Raw genomic sequence first — 25,759 nt, forward strand, 5'->3', positions numbered from 1 at the left:
AGACCGGATATTTGTATGGTTAAAGAGCTCTCTGAGGTAGCAAAGTGAGGTTTGAGGACAGTAAGAACTTAATGTTATTTCTTCCCATTCTTAAACCTCATTTTTATATTACAGAGAGGTAGAAAATAAGTTACTTCTTACCTCAGTCGCTTTGAAAGACTAATTCTCATTAGAACTTGCCAGAAAATGAACGAAAAAACTGCAATGAATTTTTTAGCCCAATAAATTATTCTTCTTTTTATAAATTCAAATTAAAGCAAAATAAACATCCTACAGACTAGTTTTTAACTGCTTCTGTAAACTAAAATTTCCTGGGTTAAATACAATTCTTGTTACTTATTACTGCACAGCAATAAACATATAATAGTGTAAGAGATCAAAAAGTATTTTTTTTTATTTTGCAGTTTCAAAGTATAGTTATTTCTATGTCAAGAACTAGCTAATGGGACCATTTTTGGTTGTAAATCCTTTTAGTAATACGTTTTGCTTCAATGACTTTAACAGAATACTTTTATAACTTGATTAAATAAGTACATGGTTCAGCCATGCCTTAATACCCCGCACTGCGCCATATTTCCAAGCAACTTAATGCGACATTATTTCTTATTAATGCCGCAGAGACGAGAAAGTGGTTAGTGACCGACTGCCGTACCGAAGGGCCCAAATTCGAATGTCGGAGAAGAGATGGATGTAAATTGTCTGTACCCTCATAGGAGGCAGCGATGGCCCATCTATTACCCTCATAATTAAGTGATCCCCGCTTCCGGCCTAAGTAATGGCCTTTGCCTCTAACAGCTAGTACCGGTCATTGGAATTTTTTAAAAAAATTTATTAGCCTGATTTAAGGATCTGTGGCAAAGCACTAGAGGGCAGTCTAACAAAGGAAAGGAATGTCTTTACTAACGACTTTGCCTTTTTAAGAGAGATTGGCTTTTTTATATGCTATACATGAAAAATGGAAAAAACATGAAAAATCTCATGCAGCCTGTTTGTTCCTGAGGATCGGAACCCTGTCGAACTCCCAGAGTTTAGCGGTTTCATTCTCTACAGCCTGAAGGATTATTTACTTAAAGCATAGTACATCATGCCGATCTGTTCATAGGATAAAGGTTCGTGAAAGATTTTCTGAGCGAACCTGTAACGTAAATAATATTTTGGTTCAAAGATATTAGCAAAATATCTAAAATAATGTTTACAAAATATATTATGTAGCAATTAGAATATAATCTTTAACACACTTTCAATATGAAACTCAAAACGGCTGAAAACACGTGCCTATAATTTGTAAGATAGTGCTCTGATCACTAGGCACTGTGAAACAACAACAGATATTTGAAAATATTACTACTTACAACCAACATATACAAGACAAAAATAAGTGTAAGCATAACAATTAAATTTTCATATGCAGAATAGTAATCCATAGAGTAAGATTTCGATTCTTATAATATAACTTGAGTGTGGTACAAGGTTACTTTAACTTTAATATTTTCAGATATCAGCTTCCATAAAAAGTAAGTACTGAAGATATCTGAAAAACAACATCCTCAAGAGATCTTCATATATCTCGGGACATTACGACTTGAACAGGACATCCTTAAGATGTTGATTTACGATGTCCTCAGGATATCTGAAAATCAACATCCTGTGGAGATCTTCATATATCCCGGGACATTGAGACTTGAATAGGATATCCTCAGGATGTTGACTTAAGAAGTCCTCAGGATATCTGAGAATGAACATCCTCAGGATATCCTAACTTTATTCCGGGACATTGCGGTTTAAATGTGATATTCTGAGGATGTCTTGTGTTATGGGGGTACTTACTGTTTATAATTAGACCAGACTTTTGAAATTTTTTATTGGTAACTGCAACTAAAAAATTATCTGGCGTAAAATAAATTATGTTTTAAGAATTCACGATTCTTTGAAATTTTTATTCATTTTTTATTTGAATAGTAACGTACAGTTTCAAACTAAAACAATTTTTCAACTATTCTCACTCTTAAAATGGGTGAGAGACCAAAATTCTGACCAGGTGTAAAGCTTTTCCTGGCATTTACTGTGGGTACAGTGAAACCTGTTTTACAAGTAAGGAAAATAATCTAACATTACATTTAATAAAATGGTAAAATAAAATTTAAAAACTTTCATTTAAGTTTTAATCTGAAACTAATTTATCTCGCATCTAAAAGAGTTTTCAATTATAACAAAAATGAATAAAAATGCTTGAACTTGAAAAATCTATTCTGCGATATGAAATAATAGCAATGCTACTAGTTAAATATTTATCTCGCGGAATTTTAATATTTCGAATGAACTGTATGTCATTGGTGCTGCTTTTCTATTAGCTACCAGTATTATCTTGCGTAAATATATCGGCTTACATAAAATTGCAAGTTTAATGGGGATAACACACAATGAATATAAAAATTTTATAACTACAGTATTCAATGCGATCTTTGAAGGAATTATTAATTCCCTGCATTGTTAGTGAATTTTACAAATCAGTGCACCACAATTCCTATACAAAATACAAAACCACCTTGCTCTGGTCGCATATTTTGTACAGCAATTGTAGTGTTATTATTATCATATTTATTCCTTGGAGGTCACGTAAAAGTGTAGAAGAAGACCATAGGATATAGTAAGCCTTCTCGAAGTCTGCTTTCGAAAACTCAGATGACTGGTTACAAACGTTTCGTGCTTTTATCCATGTTTAACATGATTAGCAAAGTATTTTTCCTCGAAAAACCCTCCATGAAGGCATCTCGCTTGAGGAAAGCAACCTTTGAATGCTTTGTAAGGATACAAACCTTATCAAAATTAAATTTGTTTTCGTACTGAAACTTCTGCAAACAGGAAAGAAAAAGTTTGAATTTGCAATAGAAAACAATTAATTCATTTATGATATGAGTTAATTCATTTATGGCATGATCTACGCTAGAAAATACCTGCGCATCACAATAACTTCATTATTCAGCAGTCATTTATTTACATTAGATTTATCTTTTCACGTGTCAGCTCTATCCAATGTATTTAATAATCGTTTTTTAAATGATAATGTGCATTTCGTTTTCAGCTATTTCTATTAAGAGCAAATGTACCAATACCGATACATATTTGTTAAGCTTCACACCGAAACAATGGTTTGTATCTTGTAACCATTAAACTTGCACTTTTATGTAAGCCGATATATTTACGCAAGATAATACTGGTAGCTAATAGAAAAGCAGCACCAATGATATACTGTTCATTCGAAATATTAAAATTCCGCGGGATAAATATTTAACTAGTAGTTTATCTTCTTCTTGAAAAACAAGTCTTATTTTATTTATTTGCTCTATATCCCGCGTTCCTTTGGTACGGGGTGAAGTAGAAGCAGTTGTTTGATCCAAAATGGCAGCTATATAAAGTACAGCATTTGAACCAACCTTGCGTAAGGGACTGCAATTTCAATACTGAGATACACGGTCCCGTAAAATCCGACAGTCATATTCGATGCTATAAGGCATTATCATTTTTATCACGACTTCACAGAAAAAAATATCATAAAAAGTTTTCTGTCGATATTTTACATATGAAAATACCGCCAGCAAGAGGAAATATGGAATTTTTTATTTCATCTTCAATCCTTGGAATACCAATTGACTCCGTGTTTGTTTATTTCTTTTTCTTCTTATCCTAACACTATTTGTATCAAATAGTAAAAACAAAATAATTAAATATTTACCTTTATTTACCTATAAAACTTTATATTCAAATTCAGATTTGTGTACATATCTGAATCAAATCTGATAAATTTAAACAATATTACACTGATTTTTTTATTACGAATTAAAACTTTGGCTTTCCTGTGTGCAGTTCTCCATTAGATTCCTCAAAATAAGAAGTTTTACTTAGATCTCAAAGCAGGTTTTGGAAATTTTTTCTACTTTCCAGTACTTTTGCTAATTTAATAACATTAAATTTCAGTATAAGTTCATTTTGACAAGTTTTCTCCTCTCTTCTCTAGTGGTTAAGTTTCATGCTTTGTACCTGTAATTCATATTATAATTGATCTTTATATGATTTTTATTTGATAATCTCTTTGAAGACTTAATCTTAACTTGTGGTTTACTTATAACATTTTAGAAGTAAACACTTGAAATAATTTACAGATAACTTTGACTATCTTATGTTCTTGATGTTGATAGTACACTTATATAAAGCCTTCAGTATAATTTAAATTAGTAATATATAACTTCATCATCCGCAGATATTTTGTTTCACCATATACATCCTAACAGTACATTATCGTACTTGTGTATGTTATATTATATGCACAGTTTGAATTGTATAATATATATTTGTATTGCATTACGTAATGCCAAATATTTTGAGAAAGACAATAACTTTCATCAGTTCTTTGTCATTAAGTTATATGGTCCCTTGCTGCCATATATATATTTAAGACAAGAGTAATTTTTACAGGGTGTCCCATCAAGACCGTCCAAACTCTGCACAGCCAGACAACTCGCTTGAAATGCATAAAAATTGCCCAAAGATTTGTTCCAACACGGCTCATAGTTTTCGAGATAAATGCGATAGGAAAGTATGACTTCATATACGGTGCAAAGGAAAAAAATAACTTTATTGTAAACATGAACATCGGTAGTTGCATACGTTTGCATAGGATTACATATGATTGTACCATATCTGTTGCCTAAACAACTCACGAGACTATTCCTTATTTTTTCGTGATGTTTCAATCTATTTCTTGTATGATATACCTTTGGTGGCAATACATGGCGTGTGCTTCCAGCATGACGAAACGCCGGCGTATTCCAGCGCTTTTGCACGTGACGGGCTAGGTATGAAATACTTAGGCTGCAGGATTGGAAGTGAGGTCCAGTTTTATGGCTACCACGACCACCAGATCTGACACCTTTGGATTTCCTCCAATGGAGCCATCTAAAGGAATGGTCTATGGTGACCTAGCTACTATACAAAGAGATTTGCTTGCTTGTATTTCATGCTGAGTGTACTTTGGTGAACACCATACTGCTGCAACGTGTGAAGTCAGCCATTACACGGCGTGCGCATGCATGCCTCGAAATATATGCAAATACCACTATTTATGTTTCCAATCACGTTTTACGTCATACTTATATTTCTCATTTATCTCAAAATTATTCTCAAAAACTATGGGTCATACAGGTAGTTCTTTAGGCAATTTTCATGTGTTCCAAGCAACGAATCCGGCAGTTTAGAGTTTGGACGCTCTTGACGGGACACCCTGTATAAAGTTAGTCAATATATTCAGTCTAATAAAAAATTATTGAACCACAGGAGAATATAATTCTTTGGCCTTGGCTAATCGCTAATCAAGCGAATAACTCGTTAACTAATGCAAAACAACTAAGATTTCTTTCTTCAGTTAGTAAACAACGAAGTGAATCTTAAAAATCTGTGGAGCACTCAGCATTCACCTGTTTCGAGTATTACGCTTTCTTAAAAAACTATCTAAAAAGAATCAGATCGTATTTAAGGCGCATAGAGTAAAAATATGAAACCTTTTCTGTCACAAAAGCCGATCTCAAAACTTTTATTATAAAGTATAAATGCAAACTTTGCACAGAAAAGAACTTTAGAAGAAATAGCTGTTAAAAATAATCTAAAAATAGGTCAATATTATAATCAAGTTTTACATTATAAAGCTTCTTGGTTTTGTGATCACTTCACTCATCTGAAAAAAGAAAATCTTGATTTATATCTTTGTATAAACAATCTGATATCGCAAACTTTTGAAATACGTCTTCTATTCAGCTATGATACCTCATACAAATTTTCAAAAATTGTTTAAAAGTTGAAACACGTAAGGAGAAAATATGTATATCCAGGTTATTTCAAAGGCATGCAGAAATTTTAAAAGCATCCAGAAGAACAAAAATGAATATCCATTTTCCTTAAGAACGGCACTAAAGAAGGTTTCTGAGCTTTCAGTACTTAAATTTTAGAATCTCAAAACAACCAAAAAGTAGTACTTGTTTAACAGCAGCAGTTTCTGAATGTCCTTTTCAGAAAATAAGAACTGAATTTCTACACAAAGAGAAAGGAGACAGAATATGTTAACGTTGAGACGTTTTCAGTGCAAAAGAAAGATTTATAAAGCAAATTTTAAATGAGTACGAAAAATGGTCAGGACCAAAAACATTACGTACACTCATTAGAGAATTACGGAAAGGTAAGAAAAAGAAAGTGCATGTCATTTAAGAAATGTAAAATTTTCCAAAACCATGTCCGCAGGAAACGAAACAAATAATTACTAAATTCTCCGAAAGTAGAAACAAGGTTAATTTTCTTAAAATATTTTAAAATTTCTTTGAGCGTAACTGTGGGCCCATAAGAAGAAGTAAACCGCAGCATTTAGCGAGTCCACTTTCTTTTATATCCTCTAAGTTCACAAAGACCCTAAGCCAATAAGACCACAAATGACACAAGGGCCCTAGGATCATTAACTTAAAATGTTAACTAATACATTATAGTAACCTAATGTTTTTTCCCAAATTTACGCAAGCGCTTAGATGCTATCTCTGCCAGGCTTTTGGTCATGTCGCAAGTAACTGTAGCAAGGCTCATGTTTGTGCACAAACACAAGACAGTTTGGTTACAGAATGTCACGCTGGACCTTCATAGGCTAACTGTATTAGGTTAAATCATGCTCGAGGCACAAACCTTGTTACTGATCATGTTGCTAGTTCTAGACAACGTCTAGCTTATGAGTCAGAACTACAATCTCAGCTACAAAATTTGCTCTTATGATTATTTATTTTGAATTGTTTCAACTGTCATTATTAAGCTTGATAATGATTTTGCTTTTTGCCTCCTTTTTGCATTAAAAAATTATTATGAATGGAAATTCTTTAATGTGATTGTACTAATATTATGGATACTTAGTTATTGTTGAACGGGGAAAATTTGGTAAAAAATTTAATTATGAACTTATTATTTTGAATGATTTATATCATTATATATCTAATATTATGGGCTCATTCTGTATACGTTTTGTTTCTTGAATTAGTAGTACCGGAATTCAAGAATTCATAGCCATTCATGGACCCATTATGAACGCATTTTTGAATTATAAATATTTGCTTTGGAATATAGCTAATTTAGTATTGTGAAGCATTAGAACAAATGATATTTTTATAACGTTATGGACAATTTGTTTGTGAACACTTTATGAACAATCTGCTTGTAAACATTATTCTTGTATTGTGCCATCGTATGTTATTGTATTATATTTATATTTCTCGGGAGACTCATAAGACAGAAGGTAGCCAATTCAATATCAAGAATAAGAACATTCTTATTAGATTATGATATTTTGTATATATGAATTATTTGTAGCACTATGTGCAAAGTTGTCAGTGTTACAAACCTTGCTATTGTGTCATTCTTAGTAGATTATGATGTATTATTTGTATTCTTACTAGATTATATATGTATTATTTGTAGCACTACGTGCGAAGTTGTCAATGTGACAAACCTTGCTACTGTAATTATTTCTTTCTGCTGGCGAACAATATGGATTTTCCTTCCGCTGATCAAACATTATTCTGTTTGATCACTACCTTAGGTAAGAAGCCCGCTCAGCGTTTAAAATAAAATAAACTCTTACTGTTTAAAAACTGCTCAGCAATAACTGATTTACTGAAATAGAATTGACGACTACCAAATGGTCTCGAATATAATATGTCTAGAGGACGTTGTAAAGCAACACCTCTTATCAAAAAAAAAGTAGTATACACGTGCTGTTTATTAATTCGAAACGTCAAACAGAGAAATTTGAGAGAAAAGTAATATTGTACAAGTCTAAAACTAGTGCTGTAAATTTTAATCTTTTACAAGAAGTATTTAGTGCAGAATGTTTGTAAAATATTATTTGAGTACTTATGACAGAAGACGAGCAATTGGATGGCTCAGACCGAGCAAATTGTCACTCAAAATTGCAATAGCAATAGCCATATCGAACATTATCATTCATCGGTTACAAAAAGGCTGTTTAACTGTTCTGCGAAAGTAAGTTAGTAGCTATAAAAGGTGCAACACACCTGAGGATGATATTTTTCTATCCCTAAAAACAAAAAGGAATAGGAACCTTTCTTTCGGCTAGATAACCACAGACCTCATTAATCGGCAGTTTACTCATATTGGTTCTATGTATGGAAGCCTGATCTACTTTTCGCTGGCTTTTATTGTTTCAGTGGAGAAAAAGATTACATTTCAGTAATGAGCATATTCATTTGGGAAGCCCTAGTAGCCGAAACTGATGTTTGCAAAAGAATCCCGTTTCACCGTTAAATATCTTATAAATAATAAACGAATTATCAAAAGCAGAATCATCATGTAATTGCTCCCTATGGCCAAGAATTGTATGGTGAGGGTTATGCAAAATGTCAGAACACAGATTATCAAAAAAACATTATTGATACAGATACCGTTACTTACATTATTGATACAGATACTCACATTATTGATACAGATACCGTTACTTCCCATTTTTATTGCATCGAGATTATCCTTGGCCATGTTCTATTCATGGATAACAATACGCTCCCAGCTGACAGCTGAAATGCAATGAAACACGATGATACTGACCTCAAGGCATATACAATGAACATTCCTTACAACATGGTTGGGATAATTTCCGTAGACATGTTATGCAAACAAATAATCCCATTAGAATTGTGCAAGAATTCAAAAATGTCATTGAAAAAGGAACAAAGTAGGTATATGTTGAAGCCAGGCTGGCACCTGTGAATTCCCTAAAGTATGTTAAGTACCATTAAGCCTTATTAACTGTAACACTTCTACACAGTTTTAATGAAGGACATCCTAGGGACGGTCCGAAATTTTGCTAACCTTTTTCTTACTCTACTCTCAAGCACTATGCAGGACTTTCGGTTTCTCAGTGCATTTTGAGTGCCTTTGGCGCACATAACATTATACACTTATCAATATCGATACCTTTTCCAGGATTCGAACCACACTCATCTGTAAGGCAGTGAGATCTGAGGGCAAAAGGAATGTAACAGTGTCTCCCAAACTCTCCTTAATACTTCAGTGGATAATAGACATAATAGATGCCAAGCATATGTTAATATAAAAGGAGGTCACCTTCCTTAATGAAGGACTCATGTCTGACATCATTTGAGGGAAATAACATTTTCTGTTATTGTTTGAAATTTTTACAACGACCTTCATTTTTTTTTTCTTTTTCGAAACTTGTTTAAACCTTTTGTATTATATAAAAAGTACACAGTACCTGTACTAAATATCTGTTATGCTTTTCTTCTTCATTCGATGCCCATTATTATTTGTTTAAAAATTACCTCATTTTCTTAGTAATCAAGTAGTGTAAATCCTAGCAAGTTCAAACATAAAAAGTGTACATTCCAAAAACCGCGATGCAATTGCTAAAAAGCAACTAACACAGATAGTGTTCATTGCTAAGAACATCACAGCAAGATAGACCAAAAGATGGTTGACATCCATCCATAAACATGGAGCTCGGACAGAAAAGGCATAGTGGACTACCGAAAACTACCGATACGATTCGGATGTACGAACAAGGTAGTCGTGTCTCGCCATCTCGATAGCAACGTTGCCTTTTGCTGTATTTTGTCAAGTAGCCTAATGATAAGTTCTGTCCAAGGTTTGAATTCATGTTGTTTAGATATATAAATATTAAAAGGGCATTTTAACTAGGCTCTGCTGATCCGTAAAAGGCCTGTGAAACCTTATTAATGCTTACAATAATATGGAGGCACTGCCAAGCTCTTAAAGGAAATGTGTATGTATATATATATATATATATATATATATATATATATATACAAACTGCTTTGCTTTTATCTTTAATGACACGTGTTATGAACTCAAGCATTGAGTAGCAGCCTCAGCTACCTTCAGTGTGTTCTATATGCTCTCAAATTAAAGTCAATCCACAAATTACACAGCGACCTACCAAGAGAAATGGGAATGAGAATTTGCCCCCCGTCCTGCTCTGAGATTTGTGCTGCCTCGCCGATTTCCTCCCGATCCCGAATAATGGGTGTGCATAAATGTCGGGCTTTCCCCTCTCTTGCACCTTCCTCCCTACGAGCGAACGCCCCCTCGGTTATTTATACGGTTCGAGTGAAGCTGTTTAGCGCTTTTACATATTGCTCTTCCATCAAGCGTACCCGCCGCCAGTCTGCGAACGGGAGCTTCGCCTCATAGCATGGCTACATCTGCGAATGAATGTTATTTCCTCATTTCCTGAGCTATAAATTCACATTTAAAGGAGATCCGCTACAGTGAGAGCATGAAGTTTCAGGAGAGGCCGGGACAGTCTGGTTATTCGATATGTGTTCTGTCGATGGCAGTTGGGAAGGGGAAGACATTAGGTAGAGAAATGGGTGTCGAAAACCAGCGAGGAATATTTTTAGAGGACAGCTAATCTGAATAGAATTTTCCGGGTTTTGTCGGGAAATTCTAACGATTCCTGTGTTCCCTATAATTTGTGTAATAAATTACATAGGTGGCAAGCAAGCTTAGATAATTGTAGAAATGCGATGAGGCCTACAGTGCATTGAAATAAGGTGTACTCTGAGAAAACATTATCAACTCATTCTGTTGCTTAATTGACGGAGCATTTGAAAATGCCTAAATTCGAGAAGATCTATTTCGTTGCCTGGGTGGAGATAATCTATCGGAACTGCTCACATAAAATGGCTTTTAGACTTTACCACGTATTGTTTCTGTATGATACAAAGCAATTCAAGTTACAGAGCTAAACGTGTAAGAATACAATCCCTTTTATAAAAAAGAATTAGTTGTTTTTGTAAATCTGTTATGTAATACTGAACGGTCACTGGAAATCAAGAAATTCCGACTTCAAAGACTTGTTTTTTGTAAGGATTTTAAACATCACAAATGTAAATCTTGTTACAAATTTTAAAAAATTACTCTTGTTAATTATTAATGGTAAATTATTAAAATAATATGAGAAACACTAATATTTTATTGAAAATGTATTTTTTTAAATAACCGTTAATGCATCTTAATTGTAAAATAAACTAGAGTGCTTTGCATAACATTGTTTCAAAGCATAAAGGAGTTTATCTTAGATACATACAAAGAAATTAGAAATTTTATCTATTTGAGTTTCAAGAACTTTCGAAAGTATTATCAGAGGTTAATAGAGAATATTACAACTAAATCACAATATAATTTAGAATAAAAGTCTATTAACTTGTAAGATTTCATGTTAACTAAACAGACTTCTATTATTGATTTCTAACTGATTTGAACTTTATTATTTCATTTTTTCCGTAGTCCTCACCCCAGTGCAAATTAGTTCTTGTATACCTAAGCGAAGGATTTAAATGTCTTTAGAGTTAAAACTTCCGGTAGCCTCGTCTTGCACATACATGTTATCCACAGCTCTGCCAAAGTTATTCTGGCTTTAGTATCTCGCTAGCCGACTTTTAAAATATGCTCCGTTAATTATCTTGAGGCAGTATGTGTAGATCAGACTACATTAATTTAAATATCTTCAAGTAGCGGAGGTTCATCTGTAGCGGTAGTAAGATCTATGTTCTTTTAAGACTTAAATAAAAAGGTTATTTTAACTTTATTACTTCTTGGTCAGTTGCTTCGAACTAAAGCGATTACTCGCTTTCAGTCTAGTAGTGTCTGTAACACAATGAAACAAGCTTATAGACAGAGCATAGCATTACAAACTGTCCGAAAATACTTATACTTGTTACGTAGTAAATCCCAAAGATTTATCCATGCATTTATTGCTTATATTACCCAAGTACCCATGCATTTATTGCCTTTGCAGTGAATAGGGGACATTAGAAGTTAAAGAGCGAAACATACTTGAAAAATAATGCTATTGTTTATTGTAAGAAAACTGGAAGATTGTTATTACAAACCCTCAGAATGAAAAACAAATTTCTACGAGAAATGCAAAATGAAGAAAAAACATCGAGCAGTGACAAAAAATGATATTACAGTATTTGGGAACTGTTTTTATCCACAACGGTGAGTAATTTAATTTTACATACTCAAGAATATATGCATATTTTTAAACTTTCCATTAATAATAAATTATTAAACCATGAAAATAAATAGGTAGTAAGCTCCTGTTCCTTAGTCTTTCTGTTCCTTATTAAGTTCCCTATAAGTCTTAATCGTCTGTTCCTTAGTCGTAGTCCGTTAATGTTCTGTTTCTTAGTAATTTTTATTAAATTGCGAGAGTATAATATAGAAAAAGAGTAATTTTTTAGCTTCTTCTTATTTTGAATCCTGATTTAATTTACACAACTAAATGAACTTATTATCCAAACTAAACTTCTTAAAAATACGAATAAATTAGCAAAAGTAGGTACTTTTTTCCATTAATTATGATATAGGTTACTTATCTTCCTTGCGCACTTTTTAAGTGCAGTTGGATTAACCTTAATTTCTGGTTCATCGTGGACGTCGTTACAGGTAGCCCTGTCAATTGGGAGCATTTTTCAATTTTTAGTGTGCTTAACTATAACTATAGACTAAAAAGGTTTCATTTGTATATTTTAATCTACATAATGCTACATAATACGAAAAAATCTTTTAGACTATATAATACGAAAAAATAATTTAAAAAAAAAGTCCCTGCTTTCGAATGCAAAAGATACCATTCCAATTCGGGAATATAAAAAGGACATATGCTTAATATCCTCTTTTATAAAAACAGCCTTAAGTAAATATCCAATAAATAAAATTTAATCATTTTTCTATAATCACATTTAATACAATTTTCAGAACAACATATCCACAAATTTTAATGCTGATTTAATCTTAGGTTACGTATTTGTAATTCACTATACATCAGAAAATTTCAATTATTATACAGTTTTGTCGTTAAAAGTTCCGTAATTAACATAATTTATATATCACGAAATTCAACTGATAAGTAAAGTCTCGGATTCATGTTTCATTTGAAGTTAAAGGTTGGAAAAAGTTATCGTTTAGAATTTAGAATCTTGCTTTCTGCTGATTAATAGCTAATTTAGTAATGTTCAAAGGAGCTCAGTTCTTTATATACGATATACTTTCTGTTTCACATCTAAGTCTAACTAATTTCTAAATAGCAAAATAAATGCATTATAACTAGAATAAACTTAAGTCATAATTCTCATTATTCATTGTCAAGTAGCTCAATAGTCCAACGAACTCTAATAATTGTTTCCATTTCATTCAAGCCAAAGAAACAGCGTATTGCGACCATTAGTTTTAGCAATTCCATGAGTACGAAGCTTTGTGAAATTTTTCTTTCATGTTTTCAAATTTAAAATACAGTTATTATCCTCTTTAGATTACTTATATGCCAAGATAATGCTTTCATTCAAAACCACGTACCAGCAAAGTTTAATGAAGATTTCATGTCCTCATTAAAGAACGATTTGGGACTCCTGAAAACATCCCTTAACTCCAAAAAACCTTTCGCTGTATTCTATTAAAAAAACGATAAAAATTATATCTCTAATTAAGCAAAGCGAGAAGCCAGAGGCTAAAAGTACTGCCTAAAAATAACTCCCTAGTCGCCAGCTAATGGCTCCCTAGTCACAACTTAAGGTTAGACATACTCAATGTGGCAGGTGAAAAATGCCATAGGTTGACTAGTTACGTTCCCTATTCCATAAGGTGTCGTTAGTTACCAAAGTATCGTCGGCCTTGCGTATTTATTACTATCATGACACATGGAAAAAAACGCTAAACATTAAACACGGTTTTTCTAATAGCCAGGGCTGTTTTCATAAAGAGATTGTTCTGTATTTGTTTAGTTTCCTTCTCTGTTTATACATTTATCTAAATTCACATACACTTCAGTTGCTACGACGTGCATTGTTAGATACGTTAACAGATCTTTCAAAATGGTATTTAAAAAACTTTTGAATTATAAAATTTAGAAATATTTACTCAATTTTATTTACTATATATGAATTAAATAGGAGTTTTAATCTGTGCTTAAGAAATTATCTCAATATGTGAAATGTAATTTTTTACACACTTTTTTTACTTTGCATACCATACTCGAAAATCATTTCTTTATCATAACTAGGCATGCTTTTTTCATTCTTCTTACCATACATGAATATTTTTTTTTGTTATCTAGAATCTTCTAAAAATATTACTCAGAAAAGTATCTGAATACATTAAACTGAAATCTTTACATGAGTTTTCGTTACTTCGCTTACTATATAAAAATAATTCTTCCATTTTTTAGCATGCAATGCAAAATAATTCACAAAAAGGCAGTCTATATTTATTTATTAAACTGGCCAACATATAGTGTCAAAGATCCACTTAACTTTAAGAGATAATAAAGCTCTACCTTCTTTATGCTCGACAGGAAAGATTATTTCACAATAGTCTACTGATATTCCATCCTGGACGCTATAATAGTCTGCATGTAGTAATTGTTTAGAAACCATATTATACAAAAGTATTCAAAAAACATCTTCGATTGGTGAGTTATATTTTCTAGAGTCGTTTCACATTCAAAATATTATTTCTGTTCTAGTTAACGACTTTAATTCCAATCCATCTTTACCTTCAACCTTTAAGGAAATTATGATTTAGCTTTCTTGTTTTATCAATAGATGACATCAGTAGCTTAACTCCTATCCAGCTTCTCTTATCGTATCTTATCACTATATCTTATCTCGTTCATTTGCGCTTAGGCAACTGAGGTTGATGGTTCAGTAAAACCATCGAAAATAGTCCTGTGAAAATTTACAAATACAACGCTGATTTTTATTGTTTGACTCCTAAATTAATGTATGTTATACTTATTTAGAATTTATAATTTACATATTAATTGATAATCGCTGATGACAATAATGAATTGAATTTAATTCGCCCTTCCCTAAATAAAATATAACATCAATTATGACTAATATTTCAAGTATTAGATGAACATATAGTAATTAGAATATATTAGTATAGATTAAGAATTAAGCGTAATAATTTCTATACCTGTAATTCATAAAAAATCTACTACGAAAGCAATCTGCTTTTTAAATTCAAAGACTGTTAATATACATAAGTGCTAGGAAGCATGAACTCTTTTTAGAACTCTCTGTGAACATAATGTGTCTAACTCAAAAGGAAGATTTGGAATGTGATAACCTTAAAAGGTATAATGCAGATGCACTTAGCTAGTCGAGAAAAAACACTCACTTTTTTATAACGCGTCAAAAGATTATTTTAAGATAACATAAGTAATAAGTTTTATTAAAGTGGATATTCAAATATTTTTTAAATTATTGTTATAGAAATATGAAATTTTGCATGCATTTACCATAATTATATTAACTACCTTTGAAAAAATTCTGGCTTGTTACAATTTAAATTTTTTTAATTCTTTTTAATTTTAAATTTTTTTCCAAAATCTTCCATGCGTCTTAACGTTTGCTTTATTTTTATTGAAAACTCATTGCAAACACAATTTTATATCAGTTAGCGAATTTCATAAAATGTTAATTTTTAATCAATATTTCTTTTACATACACCTAAATTTTGGACAAAATTTTGCACTCTAATTGTACTTTTACCCCTTCTATAAATGTTCTCACAAAAATGCATACGAAATGTTTTTACATGTATAAACAATAACCTAAATTACAAATTACAGTCATTTTGAGCATAAACTAAAAAATCATGGAGCATTTTTAAGATGTAATAATCACGAAAATTTGATTATGAGACAAACACATTTTAAGAATATTTTTACACTTACCTTTAACACTTGTACTTACTTCTAAGTATGTCCTAATACATAATTTTATCTTACATAAAATATTTTAACATTGTTACATTGGTTATATATGCATAAATATTTTTTCTGTTAATAAAATTGTAAAATAGTAAGAAATACTTAATATTATTTTAGAAATTTTCTCGAAAACTTTCGGTAAATTCAACTAATTATTTTTTTAATTATGAATCACTTTAAGCAAAATCCTGCACCATATGCTTCCTCTTCCTTATTTACATTTTCACTACGTTTAGCTACTTTATATATTTTTCTGGTAATTATTTTCTTATATCCAGTCGAACACCTCTTTTCACTTTGATCTATGCGTCGTTTATCTTGCCTCTGTGCAACAGATATTGAATATGAATTTATATCTTCCTGTTCCATACCTAAAATATTTAAACACCCAAAATTACAGTCATAATTACTGTAATATTAGCCATTTCAGTCTATTTTTTGATGCAAATATTTTTTAGGCTACAATTCTTCCAAATGACACTATGTAAATTCTCTTTAGTGTTTTGTGTTTTTCGAGATACACATCTTGCTAAAAGTTCATTACTAGTTAGTCTTTGATACACTGGCAGTATTTTGGCTAAAACATCTACTGTTAAGTTAAGATATTGAATATGAATCTATATCTTCCTGTTCCATACCTAAAATATTTAAACACCCAAAATTAAAGTCACTAATTACGGTAATATTAACCATTTTGAGTCTATTTTTTGATGCAAATATTTTTTTTTTATTTTTTAGGATACAGTTCTTCCAAATGACACTATGTAAATTCTCTTTAGTGTTTTGTGTTTTTCAAGATACACATCTTGCTAAAAGTTCATTACTAGTTAGTCTTTGATACACTGGCAGTATTTTGGCTAAAACATCTACTGTCAAGTTGATTTTCACCATTTAATGAGATTTAGATTTCTCCTTTTTGGCCCTGCTATGTTTAGAAAAGCACCCTGATGTGAAACCTGTTGGGCATTTATAATGTTTGCGTGGGTCCTCCGTGGAAGAACAGCAAAACAAAGTTGCATAAATTGTAGTACACATACATACTTTGCTAATAGTAAAACGTACTAATTGCTGAAATTGAAACATCGTAAAATAACACTTCTTTAAATATAATTTTACACACAAGCGGTTTTTTGTAGACTATAGAGTTAAAACCGTGAAATACTAACATTTTAATTTTTTTCTAACTTCTATTCAATGCTGAAATCATCGTCTACTGTCCCCTTAAGATAAGGGAGCGGATAAAGATGATTTTATCCGCTCCCTTATCTTAAGATAGGTAAGGTATCACCTTTCCTTAGGTGTAGATAATGATTATCTAAAGAAGGGCAAAGCTCTTAAAACAGTATGTCACAAGTTCAGCATAGGAGGATGAGAAAACTTTCGTCAAGCCCTTTTCATTGAAATAATTCGAACCTGAATAATAAATAATTAATGATCCACAATAAATTAATGGGTAACAATGGATAATGGTTAATAAATGGATGAGATACAAACAGTTTTTATAAGTAGGATTCTGTGGCACTGAGTAATCAGACCAATCGATTGAGATAAGTTTAGTAAACTGCAGTTTTTCTATTGATTCTAATAAGATTTGTTTCGTTTCCTAGAAATGTGAACGTAATAAGAAACTATTTTATTAATAAGAGAGTTTAATATGCGACGAGTACTATAAATAAAACTAAAGCTATGCTTATCTGAATAGCATGGGTGTTCGACTTAATTCGCCAATGCCAGAAGTTGAAAAACTAATTAATCGCAATTAGAAGGATAGAAATTATTCGCAGTAAAATAAGGATTGTGAAATAACATTATTCACAAATAATAAATGTAATATCTTATTTGCTTAGAAACGTTACCGCCTGTAATATATCCTACCATATTTCGTAGATAAAATCACCGGTAATATTTATCTAAAAACAGTGAAGGTTTCATTTCGAAACAACAGTTTCAGCAATGCGTATCACTAGATGTCACTAAAAGTTAATCTTCTTTAGTTCCTGTGAAAGCCAAACAAGTGAAGAAGACCTACGAGGTGATAATCTCCAACCTAGATTTCAAAAGGAAGGTAATATTCTCAGCAAATCCATTATCCTCTTCCTACCAGTTAGAAAACATGAGAGCAAATACAAAACAACACGAAAAAGAATTTCAAGAAAATAAAAATAGCCGTCATCGACTGGAAATAAAACCAAAAGCAAAAGATTAACAGAGAAAGTAGTAAGATTGTTTTGACTTTAAGACAAAAATACAAACGAATTTTCTGAAGTAATGCTTCGAATTTATTTTATCGTTTAAAAATGTAACATTAGAGCACTGACTGAGAAATGCATTTGCAGGTTGTTCATAAAAAATTCAGATTTTACTTATTTAATTTAACTTTTATGTAAATAAGTAAGTAATGTGAATGATTATTTTTTAGGTAAGGTATTTAAATTAACATAATTAAAAAAGATGGAACACTGTTTTTCATGCCGCATTACTTCATTTAGTGGATTACATTCAGTAATTTATACCTTGTAAGGTATTTTCTTCTTCTTACTATAAATTAAAAGAATACCGTTTTTTATGCCTCATTACTTCATTTAATAAAGCATTACTTCGTTACTTCATTTACGAAATCTGAACTCAATAGCTTGAGCTTCAAAATCGATGGCAGATATTTCACCGTAGCAACAAACACCGGGAATGAGGTAAATAAAAGCTAATAATTTTCGGTAAGTTGCCTATTGCAATTTCAGACTGCAAGCTGTGGCAGCTTTATTTTAAATTAATAAAACTCAGGTTGAAATGATAACAATTTCGCTCTTGCAGTTTGAGGTACATTGTTGTTTCAGTTGTCAAATTTATGTGTTCATAACAAAGATACAAAGTAACATAAAATTATTTTGTATAACTACAGTTGGGTGCTTAAAATAAAATATGCTGCTTTTTAAACTTAATTGATTTAGTTCCTGCATTTGTAACCAATTAGCGAAAGAATTTTAAGATTTAAAGAGGAAAATCTGAGTTAAACGGTGTATTTAAAAGCGTTTAAAGCTATTTAGAGGGAGGAATATTTTTTATTACTTCAGTTATTTGTCTTAGATACAGAAATATATACAGCAGAAATAAAAAAACAGTTCTCTAAATCGAAATCGAGTAGATTGAAAAAATTATTTTTTATTATTTCATTATATCTGTTAATTATTAAAGTTTGAATCACTTTTTTTCTATAAATAAAACTAAAGCTAAGATTTTTTTTCAGCTTTTTTCTTCCTTTATATAATCTAAACTTTCATCCCTTTATGCATATTGTGCCAGAGCAAGTTAGCATATTATCTACCTAAACATATGCATTTATTTCTCATTAAAGAAAAAAAAAACTAAGTGTCAAATAATTTTTAGGGAGTTTTCCTTTTTACACTGCGTAATTTTTATTTCCTTGTACAAAATAAAGGAAGTGTTGTAATGACGAAAATTTTCTGGTATCATATTTGAACAACAAAATATATTTTCACAGTTCCCGAATCCATTTGGATGATTTTTTTACGTAATATTTGTACGAACGGATTAAAAAATAGGACTGTTTCTTTCCAAAACGGATCGTAAAGTGAACTTTAAGTGGATTCAAACTGGATTTTTTTTTCGTGATATCTCTACGTACGTACGTATATATGTATAGATCTCTCAAACTGAAAAGCGATTAGCTGCAGAACGTTGAAATTTTGTATATGAGACTGTTATAACATCTACTTGTGCCCTTTTTATATTGTAATCGGCAAAATCAACCGAAATCGGTAAGAGAGATTGGCAAAATTACCCCTTACCCATCTTCAAAACCTGTCCTTTATTTTTACAATCGTTGTTCGTAGTCATATACTTCCAATTACAGAAGTGTTTTAAATGCCGAAAATACTCATGTTTTGCCATGTCATATTAAAAAATATTAAATTCTGCACAAATAGCGAAATATCACTTTAAATGTCGTCTTTCGGCTCCTTATACCTATATCTGGGAAAGTTTTATACTCATTATGAAAAAAAAAAAATTAGAAGTTTGTCTCCCGTAGGACAAAATTTGGCCGGAATATTTAATATCAAAATTTGAAGTTTTTGATATCATTTTCAACTTGCTTTGTAAGATTGATTAATTAAGCTAGAATAATTCAAGGAAATAAGTATAAATGAAATGCAGCAAAAAATGTACATAATTTAATAGGCTGTATAGGGAAATCATGTAGTGTCCATATCAGATTTTTTCTTTTACAATGTTTAAATGTCTGGGGACTTTTATAATACCTCAAAGCTCTCTTACATTTCTCATCTTGCCCTTTACAATTAAAGTCCCTTTACAATTTTTTAGAGATACATCTTGCCCTTTACAATTAAAGTCAGAAGTATAAGAACACACTGCTGCGAACTGAAGATGCACTTAAAATCTGTTGTTTGTCATCGATATTAAAAAAGGACGTCATTTGTGAAAAATGGTTAGTTGCGATTTGGTTTTAATTCTTTTCTATATAAAGTATTCCAAAAGTAAATAAACCACGTAATGTTCCTTTACGGTAATTAATATCAGAGTAGCCCACACTTTTCTACCTTTCGGAATTGTCCTTTTGAACGGTTTAATTTAAATAAATGATAGTTAAAAGACATTTCATATATTAAAGTAATTTCAAGGAAAATATTTAATTACTGCTAAACGGAGTTGAATTAATGAATTTAAATTGGACAAAATTAAGCGAAAATATTTCAACCTGCATAAAATAATCCTTTTCGCGACACCAGATGGCGTTACATGTCTGTTTTATTTTAATTCTGAGACGTGTGTTGAATCAGTTGAATGTAGTGCTGGAGTTAAGTTTACTTGTCAAACGTTCAAACGTAAATGTGAATTTGTGTGAAGCAGCAGCTTAAGGATTGAAAACTTTTCTGGGTTATTCTTTTTTTATTCATATAAAGCTTCTAAATTTTTATATCAATAAAATTACACGGTAGCAGTACATTTAACTAGTGATTAAGTGTAAAGCTAACTTTAAATGTAAAGCTATCATGTTACGTGAGAATCTCATAAGTCCAATAATTAAATAATTTAAATATTTATACAGATTCGTTTCGAGTGCTCACCATTTGGTTTCTTTTATTAGTTCAAAAGATTTATTAGTCTCGAAACACGATTTTGCGTTGTTTCACTTTAATGCAGTTCAATAGATTCTGTTCTTAAAATCATATTTTTTTTTACTTTTTAAACTGATTGATTTAAATCAAAATTCATTTAATTTATGTTGTATCTAATTAAAAAGATTAAATATTTTTCTAGAATTATATTTGTCATTTTGTCACTTTCTAAATGTACAGAAAATATATAACGTTGTTAGTCTAAATGCACATTCATCTAATATCCTATAGTTTAAAATATTACCCCCATAGTTTAAACTACTAAGTTTCAATCATACGTAAAATTCTGAGCTCCTGTTATTCTTTTCTTTAATTTTGACTTATTCACGTTTGTAAATTATAAATGAAAAATTAAAATCTCTTTGAATATTAGATTAAATTGTCAGTGTGGCATGTAAAGACGACGAATAAAATTTATGAAATGCTTTCAAGTAGAAATATAAAATAAAAAGTTAAAAATATGAAAGAACTTCGGGAAATGAAAATTAGTAGTTGCTATCATCTAATCTTCAGGGAAATACGCGAAATAATAAGCCAGTTTAAAACGAGTAAGTAAAGGCATGCTTCGTATATCTTACTAAATGTTTTAAGTTCCCTCTTCAAAAGCCAAAAAAAATGATACATAAATATTTAAATATAAAACGATAAAATTAATAATAATTAAAAACAAATTCATCATCTCAAAATCATATGCCATGATTACTAAACTCAAGGGCAGTTAAAAAAAAAAAAAAAAAAAAAAAAAAAAAAGCTGATGAGGAAACTATATGATTTATTTGTACGGTCTATTGAATTATACACATTTTTTGCTGCAGTTCATTTAAACTTATTTCCTCGAATTATTCTAACTTAATTAACAGATTCCTCAATGCAAAAGGAAAATGGCATCAAAAGTTGCAAATTTTGAAATTAAATATCCAGGTCAATTTTTGTCTTACAGGAGTCAAGCTTCTTCTGATTTTAGTTTTTCATAACAAATATAAAATATTCACAAACATAAATACAGAAACCAGAGATAGCATTAAAGGTAAGATTTCGTTGTTGTCGAAAATTAATTATTTTTTTTATTTGACATTGCCAAAACATGAATATTTTCGTGTGAACACTTCATTTATAGATCATTTAAAACATTTCTGTAATTGAAGCATATGACTATGAGCAACGATTGCGAAAATTGCACTGAGATGCAAAAACGCAGAAATTCTCACGACGAAGCATGTAGATTGCATAGAACATGTACATTTTGAATGGCATAGAACATTTACATTTATTTCCAGAACATTAACATTTTTGAATACTATTGCGATAGGAAGGGAACACAGCGAAGTGAAATGGCGTCCAAGCATTAACAGAGATATTAGCGAAGTATCTTTATCCAATATATCAGCTCACTAAAGAAGGAAGATTTCAGTTTACGTCGGAAAGGTTTCAGTTCTCAGAGCTTAAGTTCCGAAATAACTACGTCATAAGCATTAGGCAAGCTCTGGCATAGATTAATCTATAACTGGCGCAGTCTGCTATAGTCTACGTCATAAACATTAGGCAAGCTCTGGCATAGATTAATCTATAACTGACGCAGTCTGCTAGCAGTAAAAAAGGAAGGTGCATACGGAAAACCTCCCTTTTTTATTCCTATTGGGTTAAAACAGAACTAGATGTTTAGCAGTCCCATACAAAATTTCAACGTTCTACGGCTAATATTTTTTTAGTTATGCGACGTAAGTACACTGCGAAAAGAAAAAAAAAAAAAAAAAAAGGCAGTTCTAAATCTCCCATTTTACTGAGCCCATTGACGAATTGACGAAATTCAAATTGCATTTTCATGTCTCTAAATTGCGACTTAAAATATATATTGGATTTATATATAGCGTTGCTATAACATAGGTATATTGACACAAAATCGGACTTTTCTGAAATAGCATACCATATTTTTTTTTTTTTTTTTTTTTTTTTTTTTTTTTCATTTTCAATTTTACGACTCAAATATTACCTAGATGTTAAATTTTGTAATTTTTGGTGGGAAATGTACGGAGAAATTTAGAAATTTATCTTGGGACAATTTTTTTTCAGTTTGAGCCGAGAATAATTCACTTGACGAACTTCTTAATTTATGGCAACCTATTTTTCTTTGCCTTTTTACACGGTGCATAAGCGGAAAAAATGCCACTCGTTCCTACTTTCAAATAATTTTAACAAATTGCGTAAACCATATTTTCGTTTTTATCGGTTATAATAAATACGTCAAAATTTCAAAACGCGCCAAAATGTAAATTCATGTATATCTTATATATCTTATGAAATTTTGAATAAAAGACTTAAATTTTTTACAGGTATGCTTAGAAATACATCTACTGCAAGATGATGGCAAAAATTTTATTGTTTAATTAATTATAGTTTATAATTTAAAATGTTTTTTGAAAAATATATAAAACTTATTTTAAAATAAATCATAAAAAATAGCCGCAAATTCTATTTGGAATGAACATAAATTTCGAAATGTGAAAGGAAGAATCAAATAAGTTTAATAAAAAAGAGATATTAATAAATATAAATCGAACTCAATTAACATTGAGAAGCTGAAATTTTGAGAGCTTATTTTTTAAAAACTACTCGTGCGAATTTTACAAAACATGGCAATTTGGCATAATTTGAGTCGTAGAATCGAAATATGGAAAATATTTGGCATGTCATTTCAGAAATATTTCGATTTTGTATCAAAGTGCCTATAATAGAACAATGCTGTATGTAAATCTAATACATATCCTAAGCCGCGCTTTCGAAACATAAAAAACGCAAGTTGAATTTCGTCAATCGGCACAGTAGGACGGGAGATATCGAACGGTGGTGTGGCTGCAGCGGACGTGGTCAGAGCGAACACAAACGATTTCGTGGTCAGAGCGGACACTACGAAACTCATCGTGGTTAGAGCGGACACATTTTTCCCCAAGAACAGATAAAGGGTGCAGATAAATAAGTAAATAAATATTTTTAAAAATCTTAAATATAATTTAAACAGTATTTTAAGTGGCAAATCTCTTTCAAGTGGGATAACTTTTTTTTTACCGAAGTTTTCTGTTTTCGCATTCGATTATCGAATTACAAGGCACTGGAATTACTCTTGGCACTGTAGTATGTCGGTATTTTAGTGACGAAATTATAACCTTTCTGATATAATTCTGAAAGTTCTTGAAATATCTTGGGAACGGGAACTAACGTTTCTTCTCGGACTCTTTTTCTGCAAGTCTCTAACTTCCTTTTAACTTCCATCTCAGTAATGTTGGGCACGCAGGAATGTTCAGTTTTCTTCAGTACTTCGTTCTGAAAATTTGTCTTTACATTTCCTTTACAACAAGGATGTCAAACTCGCGGCCCACAACAAATATTTTTGCGGCCCGGCCAATATATCGGCAAATAATAATATATAATAATAAAATAACATATCGACGAAGAAAAAAATGAAATGTTTACTGCTAAGTAATTAAGATAATTTATTCAGTGTTGTTAGATTACTCACAGCGAGCTGACACACACACTACTTAAATTACAAATGCGTGTGAGTACTTGCGTTCAGCTACCTTGGGCTTTTGGGGGACACGTGCACTCAGAACTTGTACGCATCCCCCGATAGCCGAATGTGGCCGAACTCTTGGTCTCAGTTTTGCAATCATAGTTTTGTACGATATATTGGTGCATGCATGTGCATGTACTTTGCTTTATTATTAATTATTACTTAATTCATATTGTTACGGATTTCATAAATAAAATTCAGATATTTATAGATGTTTCCAGTATATTCGAGAAATTAATTATAAAGCTTATAAAAGCCGAGAACAAACAACTCATCTCAGTAGTAGCTGTAGTTCTAGCAAACTGTTTCTTTACTTAATGCTGTGATTGATTTGTAGCGATTTCGCTGTGAGATAGAATTAGTTTCTCTGTTTTGAATTGATTTTTGCTAAACGTTTGACATTTTGTGATATTGTTAGAATATTTTTGAAGAAATATTTCAGCATTTTGATTTATCTCTTGTGGAAAGAATAAATTTTTGTTAGCTTTTTAACGTTAACCGTGTTTATTCCAGCCCTTTGTATTCAGTATGTCTATATCAAAACCAAGTGGTAGTAAAATTAAACGAAAAATCGCTGACGAACATAAAATATTCCAAGTAAAATGGGAATTAGAATATTTTTTCTGTGAAATAAAAGATAAAATAATCTGCTTGATATGTAATAATACTATTAATGTACTATTAATAATACTATTAATTCTTCAATTTTCTCCATAAGTATTCAGTACCCAGCCATATGCAAATGGAGGTGATCGAGATTCAATGCAACTCAAATTTGAAAGCAAAATTCATTGAAGTGGGTGTGCCTGAATTTTACAAATATTTACCAGCCAGGTTTGAAAATACTCGAAAATTCGCATATGAAATAATTTCCATGTTTGGTAACACTTATCGGTGCGAGCAGTTATTTTCAGTCATGAAAGGTAATAAGTCTCCTATTAGAAACCGTATTAATGATGCTCACCTTGGATCAGCGTTGAAAGTTATCACTGCAAAGAAAATTTCTCCCGAAATAGGAAAGATAATAGCAGAGAGGAGATGTCAAGTATCAGGACGTAAACATTAAATTTTTCTTGTTCTTTTCTATATAAATATATATTTATAAGTTTATTATTGTATTATTCGAAATAAATCTACGTTTCTATGAATATTGATTTTTTTTGGGGGGCCCGCCTAAAG

This window comes from Stegodyphus dumicola, chromosome 2, assembly GCF_044657685.1.
Source record: "Stegodyphus dumicola isolate Sdum_Otavi_A_Nest chromosome 2, ASM4465768v1".
NCBI lineage: Eukaryota > Metazoa > Arthropoda > Arachnida > Araneae > Eresidae > Stegodyphus > Stegodyphus dumicola.